At 44.1% G+C, this 19,720-nt stretch overlaps 1 pseudogene; it reads left to right on the top strand.

Moving 5' to 3' along the window:
- LOC115635727 overlaps positions 1–19,441 on the top strand; it is a 48,240-nt pseudogene extending 28,799 nt beyond the window's left edge.
- The last annotated feature ends 279 nt before the right edge of the window (positions 19,442–19,720 follow it).

The following is a 19,720-nucleotide window of genomic DNA, read 5'->3' as shown; positions in this document are numbered from 1 at the left end:
CACAGGGCAGAAAAAGTCCAGTCAAAACTGTAGAAAAGGTGTCTGCTTTGGCTGTTTCTGCAGCTGCTCCTCTGGGCTGGAACCTTTGGCTGGTTCCTCTCTGCAGCTTTCTCCCAAAGCCACATGGTTGGGAGAGGCAGCACCCGAGTCTGATGCCCCCTAGAGGCTTCTAAAGGCACCGCTGACATTAGTCCAAACAGAGCAGCACAGCTGTGGGAGGGGTTTGATCAACATTTGTTCTTTGACATGGCTGGGGGTAGATCCATTAATTACCTTGAAAACTAGGTCCATGGCCTTAAACTGGCATTGGCAGTTGACTGGGAGCCAGTGGAGGGACTTGAAGGGCTAGTTGTGGGTGACACTCAAAGTCGCACCTTTGAAATTCAGATACATGGTCAATATTTCTAACTTCAGATGCAGAAATGATACAGGCATACAAATTGGCTAATCACATTCAGTAAATCATAACCTTTCCAGTGATGTCGTACATGAGCCATCTTGCATAAAGTATATCTCAATTGTCATATCCATATCATAAGTGTATTTTCATAAAGAATATGGAGTGTAACATCACACACCTCTAAATATAATGTTTTGCAATATAAAATCATTTTTAAAGATCAATATTGATTATATTGCTCACTATGCCCACTCTGGCAGCACAGCATTCCTAGTTACACAAGGAATGCAAACACTTGCAGTAATATCGTTAGTGTTAGCACAGGTCTTGTTAAAAACCAGCAAAATATTTTAATTCCCCCAAACTCCTTTGTAGGATTCCAGAAAACAAAATACTGAATGGCCTTGGGGTCATCAGTGCTGTATTTTAACAAGATTTGTCAAGATCTTCAGGTTACACAGTGGCACTTAATAGTATTAGCAGGAACAGTTACTGCTAGGAATGTTTGCCAGTCTAGACTATCTGATGCTGCCATTTTTAGAATCTTTGCTTTTATGAATGTCTTGTAATTTTATCTTCTGTTTTAGACCTAGTTTTTATTGAACTTTTTTTTAATTGAAAGGCTCCACTTATCAACTGGCCCCGAAATACTGCTTTACCCACCTCCCAGACAAAACCTCTTTTTATATTGTCCATATCAATAAAATCCTTTCAGTAGATCTTCCAGTACACTTGAACTGACTTGTATGTGTATTCCCCACCATGGGTCATCAGCCAAGGTTTTAAACCACAACTTTCAGACCTAAAGTACAGACCTACCACTGCAGTTACAGGAATAACTGGTGGGGAAGTTATGCTGTTATCCTGTATGACAACGTCTACATGGCACAGCACTTGTGGCAGTGCACAGTGTACATGTAGTTACACTGCAATGAAAAGCAGGCTGTGTCCACCCTCCAGTATGTAGCTGTGACGATGCACTTCATAAGGCTTTATGGAAATATGCTCATGAGTGTATATATATGACATAACTGGAATATGTTCTAGGCTACATATGCCATGTAACATATCTATGTACAGGTTAATCTTTAATCCTATTTGTATGCATGTATTATTTTTGTATTCAAAGTTATGAATATTGGCCACGTACTGGCTTGATTTCTAAATAACCTTAGTAGAGCATTTAGTCAGTTGCTGGAGAAAGGAATTTGCAAAGTTAAGTGCCCAGTCAAGAAGCATTTAAGGAACAATGCATTTTGGAATGCTCCAATCCACATAAGAAGTCTTCCTGGAGACATTCAAGATACCATGCGGGCAATGGCTTCAGCCTGTAAAAACGGTGAGTCATGCATGGACATGTGACTTGCCCAGGTGACTCCAGAACTCCATTTTGGAGCTGGACTTTGCATAAGACAGAGGAGAGGGTCTCCACCCACAAGAGAAAGTCTCTTTAAGCCCCTGTGAGACCCCTCCATTTTGTCTTCAGCTGGCTAAAGAGATAGTCTCTCCACCCCCAAGGATACCTGAAAGGACCTGGAACAGAGGACAGTAACTTCAGGTGAGGGTGAGTGATTGCTGGACCCAGACTAGCAGACTAGTCTGTAAAAGGAAGCTTACTGGAACTGGTGAAGTTTTATTTGTATTCAGTTTCTTAAGATGAGCTGGCACTGTAGCAATCCTACATATGGCCTATGCCATGCCAGTTAGATGACAGAGACGTCGCAGGAATGAGAAACTGCTCCTTTTGTCTTCTTGAGGAGCAATTGCCTACCCAACACATTCCTGGCATGCTGCATGAAGAGCTAAAAAAGGATGCTTCTCCAACGGAATGACAATGATAAGATGCAAGAATTAGCTTGAGTCTGCAAGTCACTCAAAACTAAGAGGGACAGCACAGGTGGGCGTCCTCGGAGCCAGTATGCTCAGAGGAGCAAGAGAAAACACAGTTTTATGAGTATTCCAGAATAGATCCCAGGAGAATTTCAGACCTTGTGCTTTAGGAGTGCTCTAAGTGTCAGGTGAAATTGGGTTCGCCCTTTTTTGTTTGTTTGTTTCTTTAAAAAAAATCTTTTCTGCCTATTTTTTTTTAAGCTTTAGAAGTAATAGGAACATCAAACCTTGTCTTTAATTGATGTCTCTTTGGAGGGCAAAGCAGGAGGGTGGGAACTTTCTGAGGCTATGAATGAAGAAGCAGGGGTGTGTGATCTTTAGCCAAGAGCTTTTCTCCCAAATGTTTTCTGTGTGCTCCCAAAGAAAGATACTTGATCCTCTGATTATAAATCCTTTCCCCTCTCAATCAGGTTTCAGTTCCTTCATCCTTCGGATTGTATGAACATACAAGTTCTCTTATGTGCCATATAATCTGCTTGTGGGTAGACAGTATCTCAATTTCCAATGAAAAAACATGCTGGGAAGAAGCACAGACATTTATGCTTCACAAGCAAAAACTTTGTCCAACTTTGATTTTGCTTTGCCTGTTACCTTAAAAGAGAGCAGTTCTGCAGTGACGGGGGTGGAATACAGCACACAAACTGCTCTTCAGCAGTGAGCTGCATCCTCTCAGCTTTGCACAGAGCAGTGCATGTCACAAAGGAGGCAATCATGAGATGACCCAGCACCCATCCAGCGTCATTCATTGCACAATGAACTGAAAGATTTGCTCCCAGAAAGATAAAGAACCAAAGAGCAACTGTGCTCTTCGCTGTGCCTGTAGGGGTGCGCTGGGTTGTGCCGCCACTGGGCAGAATGGCTGAGGAAGCCCTGTCCGAGCAGGCTGTATTGCGTTCCCCATACGGAGTCACATGCAGTCCCCAGCTCCTGATAACCAGCACTAGCAGACCTCAGGAGGCAGGATGCTAACCTGCCTGGGCACGCACTCTTGGGGCCATGACGTGCCATTGGCTGCACTAGTGCTGTTGCATTCACCCTAGATCCTGTACTTGTGCATTAACGGAGCCTCCCCCTCCCCCCATACCCTCTGATTATTAATCTCAGTGATTACTTCCCTTCACTGTTACAAATTTGATTCTTATTTCCAGTTTTCACTTTGCTGACTTCAACTTCTATCCATTGGCTTTTGTTTTCCCTTTGCCAAAATGAAGAGCCCTCTTGTGTGGCATACAGAGGGAGCGCATGTTTCTCTTGGTTCTTGTGGCTATTACTTGGAAGTGTGTAGGGTCTGTGGGGCTAGCAGGGGGCTTGTTTGGGATATGGGAGTGAAGGGCACATAGTGAGGTGAAGGTGGGAGAAGAAGGAGGCAGGAGAGTAGAGGGCATGTTGGCGGCATGGCTGGGGCAGGAGGAAAGCCAGAGCACTGCTGCACTCTGGCTGTTTTTTGCTGCCACAACAGGCCCTTGGGACAGTTGCAGTCAAATGTAATTTAGCGCCAGCTTGAGGCAGCCCATGGCCAGCCCCGAAACCTGGGAGTTTCAAAGTTGTTTTAAGCCTCCTCTGACCCAGCCCTCAGCTCAGTGCTATGCTAGGGCACACCCAGGCATGGGGCCCCAGCAGGGCAAGTAATCTGTCAATGGGACCTCTTGCATGGACCTCACTCCACTGGCTCATTTCAACCAATAGAATTGCAGAATGCAAATTAAGTGAAGAGGAAACCAAAAGAGGCAGGGAATGTCGAATTAACTGACCAAAAGTTATTTTTCAATCAGTTCTTCACGTCCTTAGCTGGTAATATGGGCTGAATGTTGATGCAGTGACACAGTGAGAAGCATTGCTCCAGGTCTGCACAAGGTGCGCTATGGATGTGTGAGTCCTTTTCATGGACATGTCTTCTGCAGTGCAAGCTATGCTATGGGACACCTGGATAGTAATAATTGTCAGCTTCATGGTGCTCTGTAATTACAGTTAAATGTGCTTCCCTGATAAGCTGGGAATAGAAAGATTATTACTGAGACTGCAATATTTTTTGCAATCATAATTAGAGAATTATCCACTTTTACTTTGAGAAAGCCCCTTTGGGCAGAATCCCTGACTTTTATGTGACTGACATCTCGCTCCGTGTCTAGGGTCAGATTTTCAGCAGTGCTTAGCATCCATTTAGTCACCTAACTAAAGTGGCCAGATTTTCAGCTGGTGCTGAGCTCCTTTGAAAATCTGGCCTTTGGCCAAACCCAGGGAATGCTGCAACTTGATTTTACTCTACTGAAAGCTGAGCACTGCTGGGAATCTGCTTGGGTGAGGAGAGCTCCTGACTAGCCTCAGTTGTTATTGGAGTCTCTTAGGAGTGCCCCTTATTTATGTATCATTGTAATGGTCATTACTGAAAAATCATCTTTTAAAATTGCATTTTCACAAAATGCATGTTTATCAGATCACAGTGATCATAATTTTCAGATGTGCCCGATTCATACTCTCTCATTTTGTATTGGACAAAGTGTTAAACAGCTGCTCTGCTGGCTAAAATCAACTCACAGAAATACAGGTTCTGGCTGTTAGATCAGACTGAGGGGGCTCTTTCACCTTTCCTCCATTGTGGCCTACTTTAGACTAGTATAAAATGGAGGGAACTTCCATGGAATACCCTCCAGCATGTAAATCACCCCAGCCATGTCTGTGTGTGCTGCAGCTAGTCACGCCTTTGCTCTTACTAGCCTTAAAGATTACCACAGGGTGATCCCCAACACGCTCCTAGTCCCAGCTTTCCCCCCAGAAATATATGTCCTGTACTGCCCAGCTCTCTCCTGGATAGTACAAATATACTGAGCACATTATTCCTTGACAGGTATAATATGCACACAACTTGTCACCCCAAATGGAGTTATCCAGACACTTCAACTTGAACACGCAGGATTAGATAAAACAATACAACAAATGTACTAATTACAAAAAGAGAAAGATTTTAAGTGAATACAAGTAATAATCCAGTCAGAAATGGTTGCAAAAGAATAAAGATAACGTGAACTGGTGATTAATTTATTTTAGATTAACTTAATGTTAACTTATGTTAGATTCAATGCAAAGTTTTTTCACCACATGCTTTCAGCAGTCTTACTGACCAAGGTCTTTTGGTCAGGACCCTTCCTCATGAGTCCAATGGTTGCCTTACCGGTGCATTTCCATAGTTTAACATGTTTGGATTTATTTTAATTTAATCTTAACTATGGATTTCTGAATGTAGATTTTTCATGAATAACTAGTTGAGAAAAGGTTTATCTGAACCTTTGTCTCCACAGGTGCAGTGAATGTGAAGGGCAGGGAGAGAGAGAGAGGGATGTCTGTCCCTTCTTTTTATAGTCCTACTCCCCACCGTTTGAGAAGGATTTCTAGCTGGGAGCAAGGCAACAGGCTGTCTGTGTGGAAGGAAGTTCCATACTGTTCCCTTGAGAAGATGTAGATTTTTGCCCTGCCCCCTTTCCAGCCAAATAATGGCCACTTAGCTGGTAATGGTCCATTAACCTTGTTGACACCCAGCTGAGGCATCAGATTGCCCTATGTCTCTGAGGAATGGGTTTGCCCACTCACCAGACTTATCTGGAAAACATACTTTAGTCATGATTTCAGCTTGTGTGTATAACTTTACATATAACGCTGATACGTGCATTTTGCTGTGGTAGTGATCGGCAAATTATGAGTTTTTAAATGATCCCTGACAAGACATGCCTTATAACAATAGTGTGTAAGGTGTTAACATAGGGAACACATACTCTGACACAGTGTCATTTGAACACTGTCAAGGTCCTGCTCACCTTGGACTCTAGTCCTTCTGCTCCTTGCAGAATGGTCTGTCCATTTTTCTTAGCATGGAGTCCCCAATGAAAATTGTCTGTCTGTCTTTGGCCAGTTGTGAATGCTGCCTTGGGCTTGTCCAAGGTCAGTCTGGTTTAAACAGAGCAGCAGTTCTCAGTTCCTTCCTGCACTATCTGTAGGTCCTTTCCTCCAGTTGGTTCTTGCAGCTTGTTCTCTTCAGGTGTCTTGCTCAGCTCCCAGTAGTGATTCCATACTTCCATCTGTGAAGTTATTCTTTGGGGTCTCCTACTTCTGGTACTGATAAATTTCCAGTCTTCTTTATTTCCTTGCCAACCCTTATGTGACTTCATTGCCTACACGTAGGATGTGCTCTGTTATACAGAAGATCTTAACTCTGCCCTGTAGTGCCATCATCCTGAGGAGAAAAATAAATAACTCTGAAAACAATCTAATATGTGTTTAAAAATCAATTAAATCTAGTTGGGACCATAAACACTAAAATGCCTTAATCATAACCATATGGTTATTACAACACATCATTACAAGGCAGAATTAAGGCTATTTGGATACCTTACCTTTGTCTTTCCATAGTTTAACATATTTGGATTTATTTTAATTTAATTTGAACTGTGGATTTCTGAATGTAGATTTTTCATGAATAACTAATTGAGAAAAGGTGTTTTGGAGCCTTGATCCCTGATTTTCTCTTGTTTTCCATTTTTGGTGGGAGGCACATTGCACTCCCACCCCAGGGGCCAGCTCCCTTCTTGTGCTAGAGGAGAAAGCTGCTTGCAAGGCCCCTTCTGGTGCCCCATACCCACTGCCCTCAATGGAAGCCAGGCATGGAGCCCTCCTGCCTGCAGGGGAGATGGGGTGTGATAGGATGAGGGAGCAGGCAGGGAGGATTCTCTTGTTCTTTCATCAGCTGTTGATTCTCCGCTGCCTATTTGTAATGGCAGACTCTGTTACACAAGCCTTGGCCCTCTATGACTTAGCCCTAGCCCAGGCCTGGCCAGCATTAGCTGCACCTCGAGTAGGGCTTAGTCATCTGCCTGGGGTTTCCATGCTGGCCATGTGTGAAGGGACTCCAGGAAGTCAAAGAGGACTGTAGAGAGCCGGCAGAACTCTCTAAGCTCTGTCACTGCGGGTATCATTCAGGACGTGCTGCTTATGTTTGGCTCCACATCCAGGGAACCAGCATTTGATCACATAATTGAAGATTATAATTAGTTCAGATCTAGAGGGGAGTGTTCTCTAGTGGTTACCAAGCCTTGTGTCTCTGCCCCCCCCCCAAGCCTCTACCTGCTCCCTTCTGCTCCGATCCCCCTTCCAGTCTCTGCCTCTTCCCCTCCCCTGCTGCTATCTCCACCTAGTTCCCCCCGCCCAATTCCTCCTGCTCTCTCCCCTCTGCTCCTGCCTGTCCCTAGCTCCTGTCCATGTTACCCCGCTCTGGTCCTATCCTATCCCGCCCCCAGCTCTTGCGTGTCTCTCCCATGTGTGCCTATTCCCCCTCTCGTCTATTCTTCTCCGTCCACATCCCCTATCCACCCCCGCCAAATTTGTATCGCTCCTTCTCCCTGCATCTCTTCCCACCCACCCCAGAACTCCTTCACCGCTCTTGTCATAAACAGATAGTAAAGGGTTAACAAGTCCAGTAAACCTGGCTAACACCTGACCAGAGGACCAATCAGGAGACAAGATACCTTCAAATCTCGGTGGACGGAAGCCTTTGTTTGTGCTTTCTGGGTTTTTTTTTGTTGTTCTGTCTGGGTTCTGAGAGGGACCAGACATGTAAGCAGATATCTCCAAATTTCTGAAACAGTCTCTTCTGTTCTATTTAGTAAGTACCAGTTAGGAAGGCGGTTTAGTCTTTTTGATTGTTTTTTTATTTGCAAATGTGTATTTTGCTGGAAGAATTGTATCTCTGTTGCAACTTGTATTTGTGCTGGGGGGAGGACTCTCCCTGGTGTCTATAAGCTGAAAGACCCTGTAACATTTTCCATCTTGATTTTACAGAGACAACTTTTACTTTTTTTCTTTCTTTTATTAAAAGCTTTTTCTTTTTTAGAACCTGATTGATTTTTGGCTTATCTTGTGTAAGACCCCAGGGGAGGGAGTCTGCACTCACCAGGGAATTGGTGAGAGGAAAGAGAGAAGGGGGTAGGAAAAGCCTGATTTCTCTCTGTGTTAAGATTACTGTCTCTTTCTCAGGGAGAGTCTGGGAGGGGGAGTGAAGAAGCGGGGGAAGGTGAATTCTTCTCTGTTTTAAGATTCAAGGAGTTTGAATCACAGTGATCTTCCAGGGTAACCCAGGGAGGAGAAGCCTGGGAGAGGCAACGGCGGGGAAAGGGTTTACTTTCCTTGTGCTAAGATCCAGGGGGTCTGGGTCTTGGGGTCCCCTGGGAAGGTTTTGGGGGGACCACAGTGTACCAGGCACTGCAAGTCCTGGTTGGTGGCAGCACTACAAGATCTAAGCTGGTGATTAAGCTTAGGGGGGTTCATGCTGGTACCCCATCTTTTGGACGCTAAGGTTCAGAGTGCGGGGGCATACCATGACACCTCTACATTCCAGCCAGCCTGCTCATCCTCCATGCTGCCTGGGCTCCAGAAGGTTTAGCATTCAGAGCACAGAAGCACAATCACCCTGCTCTCAGCTCTGGTGACTGGCCCCACAGTGGCCCTGACAGCTGGAACCAGCAATTGCAGGGAAAGTCCTGCTCAGTCCCTGCTTCCCTAGGTTGGTGTATGCACAGCTGCTTAGTGGGATGGCTCATTTGCCGTCCAGGTGGCATGTAGGAGATGGGAGGGGATGCAGCATACACAGTCCATAGGGTTACCGCATACCCTAACAAGTACACTGCCAGGCGAGGGGATGGGGGAGGGGAGGGTGGAATCTGGGGAGGTACACATGGGGGTGCTGTAAGGGGTACTTGTGGTGGGGTACTCACTGGAGGTGGGGGGCAGTGTTGCTCCCCATTGTGGTGACAGGGGGCTGGTAGAAGCTCAGGATTCAGCAACAGCCATCAGTCAGCACATTCCTCTGCCCACCTCCCTAGGGCTGGGTTCCAGGGCCTAGGTGCGCGGGATCTGGCAGCTGTGGCTGCAGGGGAATGGACCAATGAACTGTGGATGCAGGGATGGAACCTATCAGGAAGTGGACCAATCCAGGCTTTTTCTGAGCTGCAATGTCTGCTCTGCAAAAATCCTAGACATTATTTGAAATATCTGCCTCAACAGAGGACTAGGATTGCCATCTCTCCTGGTTTCGCTAGGAGTTTCCTGGAATCGGGCTCTATCTCCTGGAGGCTACTGAAACCAAACCGGGAAATTTTAGGTGCTAAAAGTCTGGCAGCGCAGCAGGGCTCCCTGCCTGACCTAGACCCACGCCACTCCCGGAAGTGACCAGCACATCCCTGAGGCCCTGGGGGTGGAAGGGTGGGTGGGGGGTATATGTGCTGCCCCAAGCGCCGGCTCCGCAGCTCCTATTGGCCAGGAACTGCAGCCAATGGGAGCTGCGGGGGTGATGCCTGCGGGCAGGGGCAGAACACAGAACCTCCTGTCTCCCCCCAGGGGCCATAGGGATTTGCTGGCCACTTCCAAGAGTGGCACAGGTCCAGGGAAGGCAGGGAGCCTGCCTTAGTCCTGCTGCACTGCTGCCCGGGAGGCGCCTGAGGTAAGCACCTCTGGACGGAGCCCACACCCCTCACCCACTACTGCAGTCCTGCCCCAGACCTGAGCCCTCTACTGCACCCAAATTCCCTCCCAAAGCCTGCACCCCACAGAGCAGAAAACTAGTTGCCTTGCCAGAAATCTACCCAAAGTAGAGGGTTCATGAATGACACTGGAAACATCCAATGCTAACTCCAGAAAGTATTTTTGTCCTGGGTAAATGAACTGTGTAGAATGATGAAAGAAATGGCATGTCCCATTGGATCTGTGTGTCTGTGAAAGGCAGGGCATTTAGCGTATGCACTAACAGATTCTAGGATTTGTCTTTAACCTGGACCTGGAGCAGGTATGGAATTTCTCATTAATGCTGGCTATTTTTCCTATTAGATGATGGCTTTCAAGCTGTTTAAAACAGGAAGTGATAGAAATGTATCTTCGCTGGTAACAGGTGAACTGAGTGGTCAGCTAGAGGAAAAGGAAAGCATATTGTTCCAGCTATCCAGAAGCAAGCAGGCACTTACTCAGCAACCAGAGGAACTGAAGAGGCAGCTAGAGGAAGAGACCAAGGTATTAATAACTGTTGAGTGGATGCTAAAGTCTAAGGAAATATTGGACCTGATTTCATTAAGAAAACATTTTATATTCTAGATTTGAAACAGCATTGAATCTAAATCTTCATCTTTTAAATGCAACATTGATGCATTATAAGCGTTGAGGCTTAAATCTTAATACCATATATTGTCATTCTGGAGAGAGATACACAGTAAAGAATAGAATGTTCATAGTTTAACAGGAGTCCTGTCTAATTCTAGAAGGTCTCTGATGGTGACCCACTAAAATTAATTTCAGTTGTAGGTAACTTTCCCCCTGGATCTTAGTCTTAAAATTGTTGATCTGTAACCTTCTAGTGTCGAGCATTTCCAGTCAGGGAGATATACAACCCATAACACGGAGCAGTCATCATTGTCTTCTCCTAGTGGTCAGTCCACATAAGAGATTCATGAGTCAGCAATAGGTATGGCAGTGGCTCTCAACCTTTCCAGCCTACTGTACCCCTTTCAGGGGTCTGATTTGTCTTGCATACCCCCATGTTACATGTCACTTGAAAACTACATGTCTATAAATTCATAGATTCATAGACTCTAGGACTGGAAGGGACCTCGAGAGGTCATCGAGTCCAGTCCCCTGCCCTCATGGCAGGACCAAACACTGTCTAGACCATCCCTGATAGACATTTATCTAACTTACTCTTAAATATCTCCAGAGATGGAGATTCCACAACCTCCCTAGGCAATTTATTCCAGTGTTTAACTACCCTGACAGTTAGGAACTTTTTCCTAATGTCCAACCTAAATCTCCCTTGCTGTAGTTTAAGCCCATTGCTTCTTGTTCTATCATTAGAGGGTAAGGTGAACAAGTTTTCTCCCTCCTCCTGATGACACCCTTTTAGATACCTGAAAACTGCTATCATGTCCCCTCTCTGCTATCATGTCCCCTCTCAGTCTTCTCTTTTCCAAACTAAATAAACCCAATTCTTTCAGCCTTCCTTCATAGGTCATGTTCTCAAGACCTTCAATCATTCTTGTTGCTCTTCTCTGGACCCTCTCCAGTTTCTCCACATCTTTCTTGAAATGCGGTGCCCAGAACTGGACACAATACTCCAGTTGAGGCCTAACCAGCGCAGAGTAGAGCAGAAGAATGACTTCTCGTGTCTTATTTACAACACACCTGTTAATGCATCCCAGAATCACGTTTGCTTTTTTTGCAACAGTATCACACTGTTGACTCATATTTAGCCTGTGGTCCACTATGACCCCTAGATCTCTTTCTGCCATACTCCAGACATAAAATAAAAAAGTGTCACAGCACATTATTACTGAAAAACTGCTTCTTTCTCATTTTTACCATGTAATTGTAAAATAAACCAATTGGAATATAAATATTGTACTTACGTGTAAGTGTATAGTATGCAGAGCGGTATAAACACGTCATTGTATGAAATTTTAGTTTGTACTGACTTCGCTAGTGATTTTCATGTAACCTGTTGTAAAACTAGGCAAATATCTAGATGAGTTGATGAAGACCGCTGTGTATCCTCAAGAGTACATGTATCCTTGGTTGAGAACCACTGAGCTAGGGGACTTAGTCTTTTGCTGAAGCACTAGAGACACATGCTTTGAGTGTGGGAGAATCTGAGTTCATTCGCTGTCCGTGGCCCAAGTGCAGTCAGTTACAAGTTGATAGTATTTTGTTCAATTTGTAGGCTAAGAATGCGCAGGCCCACGCCTTGCAGTCCACTTGCCATGACTGCGACTTGCTCCGGAAACAATATGAGGAGGAGCAGGAAGCCAAGGGTGAGCTGCAACATGCCCTGCAACAGTGAAGTTGCCCAGTGGAGAATCAGATATGAGACAGATGCCATTCAGCGCACAGAGGAACTGGAAGAGGCCACGTATGTGCTGGGGTGGCGGGAGGGCTGGAGGTGTCCAAATTTTCTCTAGTATCTATTGAACTAAATATAGAGCCTCTTACTGTAAGACACTGCATCATTTCACCTGAGATTTCATGAATCTTCTGTAGTTCAAATAACTTAATCATTTATTGTAATGGGAACAACAATGCATTTGACATTGAATCAATTTATTAACTGCACAGACCAAGCGATATCACATACAGTTAGGACCAAATTTCTAATGTTTTTTATTTTCACAACAGCTGCCCTGAAAAGAACAATGACACTGGAATAGCACAGAGACTTCCTTAATTCTGCCTGGTCTCAGGACAACTGTTTAGTAAGTTTAGAAAACAAATTAAACTTGTAAATATATAAGAATAGCAGTTCCACTAGCTATCAAAGCTATGACAAAGACTATCAGTCCTCATGTTTTAGGTCATAATTTCTTCGCTAGATATACTCAGAATGAAATTTGCCCCTGCGTTATAATATTGCACAAGCAAGTGCATTATGAGGCTTTTACACTTCTCTTCACTCTTACTGGGTCACCGTCAGGAGCTGTCTAATTCTAGAAGGTCTCTGACTTTGGCTGCTATTGGAGAAAGAATACCAGATTAATCGTTGGGCTTCCCTGGTGCTTCAGTTTCTTGTGAAGACATGCATCCAGATGTAAAGATTTAGAAGCAGGGTAAAGTGCTAGAAGAGCATGTACTTAAATACATAAGTTGATTATTATTTACTTTCTTTAAGGAAAAAAGTAGCTCAGTGCCTGCAAGAAGCTGAGGAGCAAGCTGAAGCTGTGAATTCTAAATGTGCTTCACTGCAAAAGACTAAGCAGAGGTTCCAAGACGAAGTGGAGAACCTGATGATTGATGTTGAGAGAGAAAATTCACTGGCAGCTGCTCTTGACGAGAAACAGAGGTTTTTTGACAAGGTGCCATATGAGATTTGAGATGAGTAATGGTATCTTTTAAACTTATCCAGGGCCCAAATCTACAGACCTCACCCAAGAAAAAATTGGGGCTGTAGAAGAGCCTAATCATCTGTAGATCCTTCAGAAGGTGGCTATGTAGTAAAATGGGTTTCAGATGATATGGAGACATGAACAAAGTAAACAACAGTTTTAAACACTGATAGTTAATCAGCCATCTTGATGTCTTTCAGGTTCTGGCTGAGTGGAAGGCAAAGTATGAGGAGAGCCAGTCTGAGCTGGAAGCTTCCTTAAAGGAAACATGGTCACTAAGCAAAGAACTTTTCAAAATGAAAAATGCCTATGAGGAAACCTTGGATCAGCTTGAAACAATCAAAGGAGAAAACAAGAATTTACAGCATAAGTGGTTTTCTTTGGGCGGCTTGTTTCCTTTTCATATTCTGTTAGAACAATGATAATGCACAATACATAAGAGACATTCAGTATAATACTTTGCACGTCTGATGCCATTTGTGGACAAGGATCTCTGAGCCCTTACAGAGCCCCATTTTAACGCAGAGAAGTTAAAATGACTCTCCCAAGGTCACAGAGCAAGTCTGGACAGAATCAGGAAGATAAAGCAGAAACCCTGGCTCTCAGTTATATGCTTTAGTGCCAGATCTTCAAAGAGAGTTAGGCACATAGGCTTTTTTGAAAATCCTATTAGGTTCTGTATTGTTTGTTCTGTATTATCTGTATTGTTAGGCACCCAAATACCTTTGAAAATCTGGCCCTTAGCCATAAGACCTGCTGTAGCCAGGATACAGTGCCATGGAAGCCTAGAAATACTGAGATTTTTACTGTCCAGTCCATACCCCCAAAATGTCTACATGCCCACTGGCCCATCAGGTATCTTGCTGCGGTGCCAGAAATCCTGGCAATAGAAAGCAGAACTCAAGAATCTGACCTGATGTCACTAGCAATTCAACTTTTTGAAAGTTGCAGAAGTGATGCTAACAAATATTAAGAAGTACAATGTTGTCAAACTAGTGGGATAAACAGACACCATCATTAAAATTCCCTCCAGCCTGTGGATAGGATGGAGCTATCTAAAGCTTCACTGAGGCATTTGTCCTAACTTTTTTGATGTCCCTAGTCTGTATTCGCTGTACATTCTGCAGCTTTATCTATTTTATTTTCCCATGTGTATCTGTATAAGGGATACTCAGTCACTTGAGCTACATTTTAGAGCTTCTCACTTTTCTCTGGCTCCTTTTCACTTTATGCCATACAGAAATACAGAGCAGAAACAAAGCCTTGAGGCTAAAGCAAAAGATGGAAGGGGATCTGAATAAAATGGAGATCCAGCTGAGCCATGCCAGCCCTCAGGCTGCAGAGGTACAGAAGCACTTCCAGAACATCCAAGAAGTGCTCAAGGTCTTTGATTTAACTCTCCAACTGATACTTTTTTATGAATCATACAAACAGTAGCCAGCATGCTCAGTAACAAAATCAACTCTTCTTTATATGTAGGACATGCAACTGCACTTGGATGATACTCTCCGAGGCCAAGACGACCTGAAGGAGCAGGTGCCCATGGCTGAGCGCAGAGCTAACTTGATTCAGGGTGAAACTGAGGAGCTGAGGACAGCTTTGGAACAGTCAGAGAGGAGCAGGAAAGTGGCTGAACAGGAGCTCATGGACACCACTGAGCGTGTGCAGCTCCTGCATACCCAGGTAGCTCACATTGCAGAGCTATACACATGCCTGGTTCTACAGAAGCACCGAGTAATAACCAATAATAATTCCAGGATCTTTTCATATCTTTTCCCAGGACAAAGGATCAGAGACTCAAGAGCTATTTCACTCTCTCTCTCTTTTGTAGAACACCATCCTTATGAATACAAAGAAGAAGCTGGAAACCGATATTACCTAAATCCAAAGTGAGGTGGAGGATGCCATTTAAGAGGCAAGAAATGCTGAAGAGAAGGCAAATAAGGCAATCACAGATGTAAATGTTTCATTTAATTTATTTCTTTTACCATTTAGCATTTTCCCTGTGTGCTGTGAGATAAAGTGTGTGGTGTCTGAGTCTAGATGAGAGATCTGTCTGCAGCCATGTATAAAGATGCAGGGGGTCACATGGGGCAGTGGGGCTGGTGTGCCGGGGATCAATGCAGCCTTTAGCAGTTTCACAGAATCATAGAAATGAAGGGCTGGTGGGGAACTCAAGAAATCATTTAATCTGTTACCCCCAATGAAAAGATTAAGTAAACCTAGGCTATACCTGACAGGTGTTTGTCTAACCTGTTCTTAAAAACCTCCAGTGACAGAGATTCCACAACCTCGCTAGGTAACCTGTTCTAGAACGTACTATCCTTATGGTTAGAAAGTTTCCCTACTATCCAACCTGAATCTCCCTTGTGACAAACTAAGCCCATTATTTCTTTTTCTGCCGTCTGTGGACATGGAGAACAACTGATCATCATCTTCTTTACAACCTTTTATCATTTTGAAGGCTGTCATCATGTCCTCCCTCAGCCTTCTCTTCTCTAGATTAAATTCAAGACTCTCTTTCAACCTTTCCTGACAAGTCATGTTTTCTAAACCTTTCATCATTTTTGTTGCTCTCTTCTGGACTCCTTCCAATTTGCTCATATTTTTCTTAGTGTGGTGCCCAAAGCTGGACACAGAACTCCAGTTGAGGCCTCACTGGTGCTGAGTAGAATGGAACAATTACCTCCAATTTGTGTGACTGTGTAAGAAATAAAACCCAGATTGAGTACCTGTCCTGAGCCCACAGGTTCACAGATCAATGTAAGTGTTCTTGTGTAATAAGTGCAGGGAGAGGTTACTGATGTTTTACAGAATAATACATACCACTAAGGAACAATTTGTGTTTAGTTGCAAAAGAGAAGTTAAATCATAAATATTGTTAAAAACGTAGCTAAGGCCAACGTATTAGTCTGGAAACTCATAACATCTCCAAGGGCAGTCAGTGAATGTTGCTGATACTTGGATTCAATTCATAAGGAAAAAAACTCAGAAGAAAGGAGGTAAAAATTTTTCACAATTTAGAAATAATGGTCCCTTGTGGCTTCACAGAATAGCAGGTGCAACAAAGTTCCTCCTCTGCTTTGATGGGTCCTGCGCTTTTTGGCAGATTTGCTTGCCTCAGGGGTTCACGGCAGCCCTCAGTTTGGCCACTTCTGCTAGAGGCTCAGACCTGCCATTCATTCAGCTAACTTCATCGCTGGCCAGCATGAGGGAAAGGGAGAACAATCCCTGTAGTCTTTGTGTCCCACCTAGCGTGTCGGGGACAGGCCAGATCCCTTTCCAAATTAGACCTTCCCTTCTGGTGTTGTTCACAGACCAGGTCAATTCCTCTTGTGTCCGATCGGGGATGGGGGGAACCTGGGCCCACTCTCTACACCGGGTTCCAGCCCAGGGCGCTTTGGACAGCAGCTGTCTATAATGTCTCCTGTATCAGCTGTATGTCAGCTACAACTCCCAGGGCAACTTACCCATGGCCTCCCCCCAGCACCTTCTTTATCCTCACTGCAGCATCTTCCTCCTGAAGCCTGATCACGTTTGTACTCTTCAGTCCTCCAGCAGCACACCTTCTCACTGCCTCCTCACTAACTGATGGGAAGTCCTTTTCAATTCAAGTGTCCTGATTAGTTTGCCTGCCATAATTGGTTCTAGTATGTTCTTAATTGGCTCCAAGTGTCTTAATTGGTTCTAGCAGCTTCCTGATTAACTCCAGTGCAGCCCCTGCTCTGGTCACTCAAGGAACAGAAAACTGCTTATCCATGGCCAGTATATCTCCCTTCTACTACTCTGCTGTACTCAGCTGGCCTGCGTCTATCACACAGGTTAAATGTTCAGCTAACTTTTTCACTTTGTATTGTGTACCTAACAATGGCCATCACATTCCCCCAGAACTAGTTGCCTTGCACAGCTTACGGAATACGCCCTGTCCGTATGCAGCTAGCATCACCTCCTTAGGCAGCTAATATACCTGTTCAGCTAAGCTCTGCTGGTTAAGCTCCTAAGCAGCTAGCCCTTGTTCTGAAGTTAGTGGGCGTGTGGAGCTTAGGTGTGCAATTATTGACCTAGCACTTGTGTGAGGCACAGCCATTCCTACACGTACAGCTCAGAACTTCATGGAATTTTGCATTGTACTTTGTAACTTTAGAGTCAGTTCTTTTCAAGTGTAGCTGTACTGCTCACTAGGGCCCATTATGATATATTCCCTGAATTTCCCTGGGGATAGTCTGAGCTTTGGAGACCAAAATGTTAGGCTGCACACACGCTAGTTTTGTTTTAAATAACATTTATATTGTTTTAAATCTTTTCCACAACCTCAAAGGTAACCACAAAAGTTGTCCGTGTCTCTGCATGAACAATGTATGCACATATACAGTACACACACATATTGACATATACGAGACACCTGGGAGTAGAGTCCGTCTGATTGTGCAAATGTCTTGCTTCCATTATCGGGACTGTAGCATCCCTGCTCTATCCCATTGCAGGTGGGATAATAATAAACATTCAGCAAGCAGCTAACAAGGTAACAGGAATCCTGTGGCTGGAGTCATAAGCAACCCCTCAGACTCCCATATCTTTGTATCTGTTTGTCCGAGTCCCATACTGAGTTCATTGTGTGGCTTACCTTTCAAGGAAGCCATGATGGCGGAGGAGCTGAAGAAGGAGCAGGACACCAAAACTCACCTGGAGGGGATGAAGAAGAACCTGGACCAGATGGTGAAGGATCTGCAGCTCTGTCTGGAGGAGGCAGAGCAGCTGGCACTGAAGGGTGGCAAGAAGCAGCTTCAGAAGCTGGAGTCCAGGGTATGTGCTGGAGCTGAAGGCTGGTGGTGAAGAATATAATTTCAACCTCTGCCTCCTGTAGTAGAGTTGGTGCCTAATTTCTCAATTACTTCCCCAGATCCAAGAGCTTGAGTTCGAGCTGGAAGGAGAGCTGAAACGAGGGCATTCGGCAATATGAACGGTGCATCAAGGCAGGTGCAAAAGTGAAAATCCACCTGAAATGTTTTTTTCTCATCAAAAGCGTAAAGGTAACCTGGCGTGGTCTCTTTTCAATAGGGTGAAGAGGACAAAAAGAATGTGCTGAGGTTACAGGACTTGGTGGATAAATTTCAGTTGAAAGTCAAATCCTACAAGAGACAAGTTGAGGAGTCTGTGTGTCATTTAACAGGAACAAACTTTCATTTACAATTTGCTGAGATGCCCACTTCAGCTCTGATACTGGATCCCAGGATGTCACTTCTCCTTGGGCTTATAGTTCCTTTTGTGTTTTGGTTACAGGATGCACAAGTCAATGTTCACCTCTCCAAATTTAGGAAAGTACAGCATGAGCTGGAGGGGGCTGAGGAATGAGCAGATATTGCTGAGTCTCAGGTCAATATGCTTAGAGCTAGCGAACCGAGAAGTTACCTCCATGAAGGTAAGCCATTAATGTTAGATGCAACTGTGCAGTTTACACTGAATGCCTGCAGGTGATTACGTTGTCTTAGAAATCACAGCTATGCTCACCAGTAAGATAGACTCCAGGCTTCCCTATGACAAACAAAGGAACAAACCTCAAGAAATTTGTGTACAAAAAAGGCAGAATTAAGACTAAGGAGCCATAATCTTTGCTGGTGTAACTCCATTGAAATCACTTTGGCCCTAAGTTTGTAATGGGATGTGATCTTTTATCTTGGTAGTGTCATCGGTATGGCCAGTGCTCAGAAGCTATCTACAGAAGAAGGGTAGAAATAACATGATCACCCTAAAAATACCTAATATAACTTCCATTTAAGTAACTATGGGCTCCTCATAATTTACCTTAACATATTCCGTATGAGTACCTGGTCAAAGCTGCATTGCCAGTTCCATTTTCCTTTTTTTCTACATTGCAGCCCTTTTTGGCTTGCACTGTTCATAGTATCTCCTACTTGCTTTTTTCACCTTCCACGTCCAACCTTAGCTACTTTCCTTCTGAACAAGAGGCAATGGATGGGAGGGACTGACCCCTAGTGGAGCCTACCCACACTGCTCCTTCAATTATCTCACCTCTTCAGCGCTCTCAGGACACTAGAAAACCTGAGCTGGTAGAGCTGAGTGAATAACTGATTTTTCAGTTCAAGTTTTGCCTTGAAAAAACAATAACTGGTTCGGGGGCTGAAATGAAAAAACAAAAAGTAAATTGTTTTGGGTCAGCTGAATCTTTTCTTTGACCCCAAAGCTTTTCTTTTTTTTTTCCCCCTCTTCAGTTTTTTATTTAGTTTTCAGCTGTTTGGGGGTGTTTTTCACCTCCTATTTGTTTAAAATTCTAAGCAAAACCATTTTAAAATGAAGTCAAAACTTCTAGTTTTGAAATGGTCAAACAAAACATTTCAACCTTTTTGGAAGAAAAAAAAATTTTGCACAAAAATATTTGCTGGATTTGGCGTGAATTTGTGAATAGTTTCAGTGCCCTGGAAAATGCATTTTTAAGTGAATTTATTATTTGCTGGAAAACTTCTACTCCTCTGTAAGGGCTGGTTATATTTCCTACAAGGTTACTGTTATATCT

The sequence above is a fragment of the Gopherus evgoodei genome, chromosome 15 (assembly GCF_007399415.2).
Source record: "Gopherus evgoodei ecotype Sinaloan lineage chromosome 15, rGopEvg1_v1.p, whole genome shotgun sequence".
Taxonomy (NCBI): domain Eukaryota; kingdom Metazoa; phylum Chordata; order Testudines; family Testudinidae; genus Gopherus; species Gopherus evgoodei.
The sequence above is the reverse complement of the archived record's forward strand: the minus strand, read 5'-3'. Positions and strand labels throughout refer to the sequence as shown.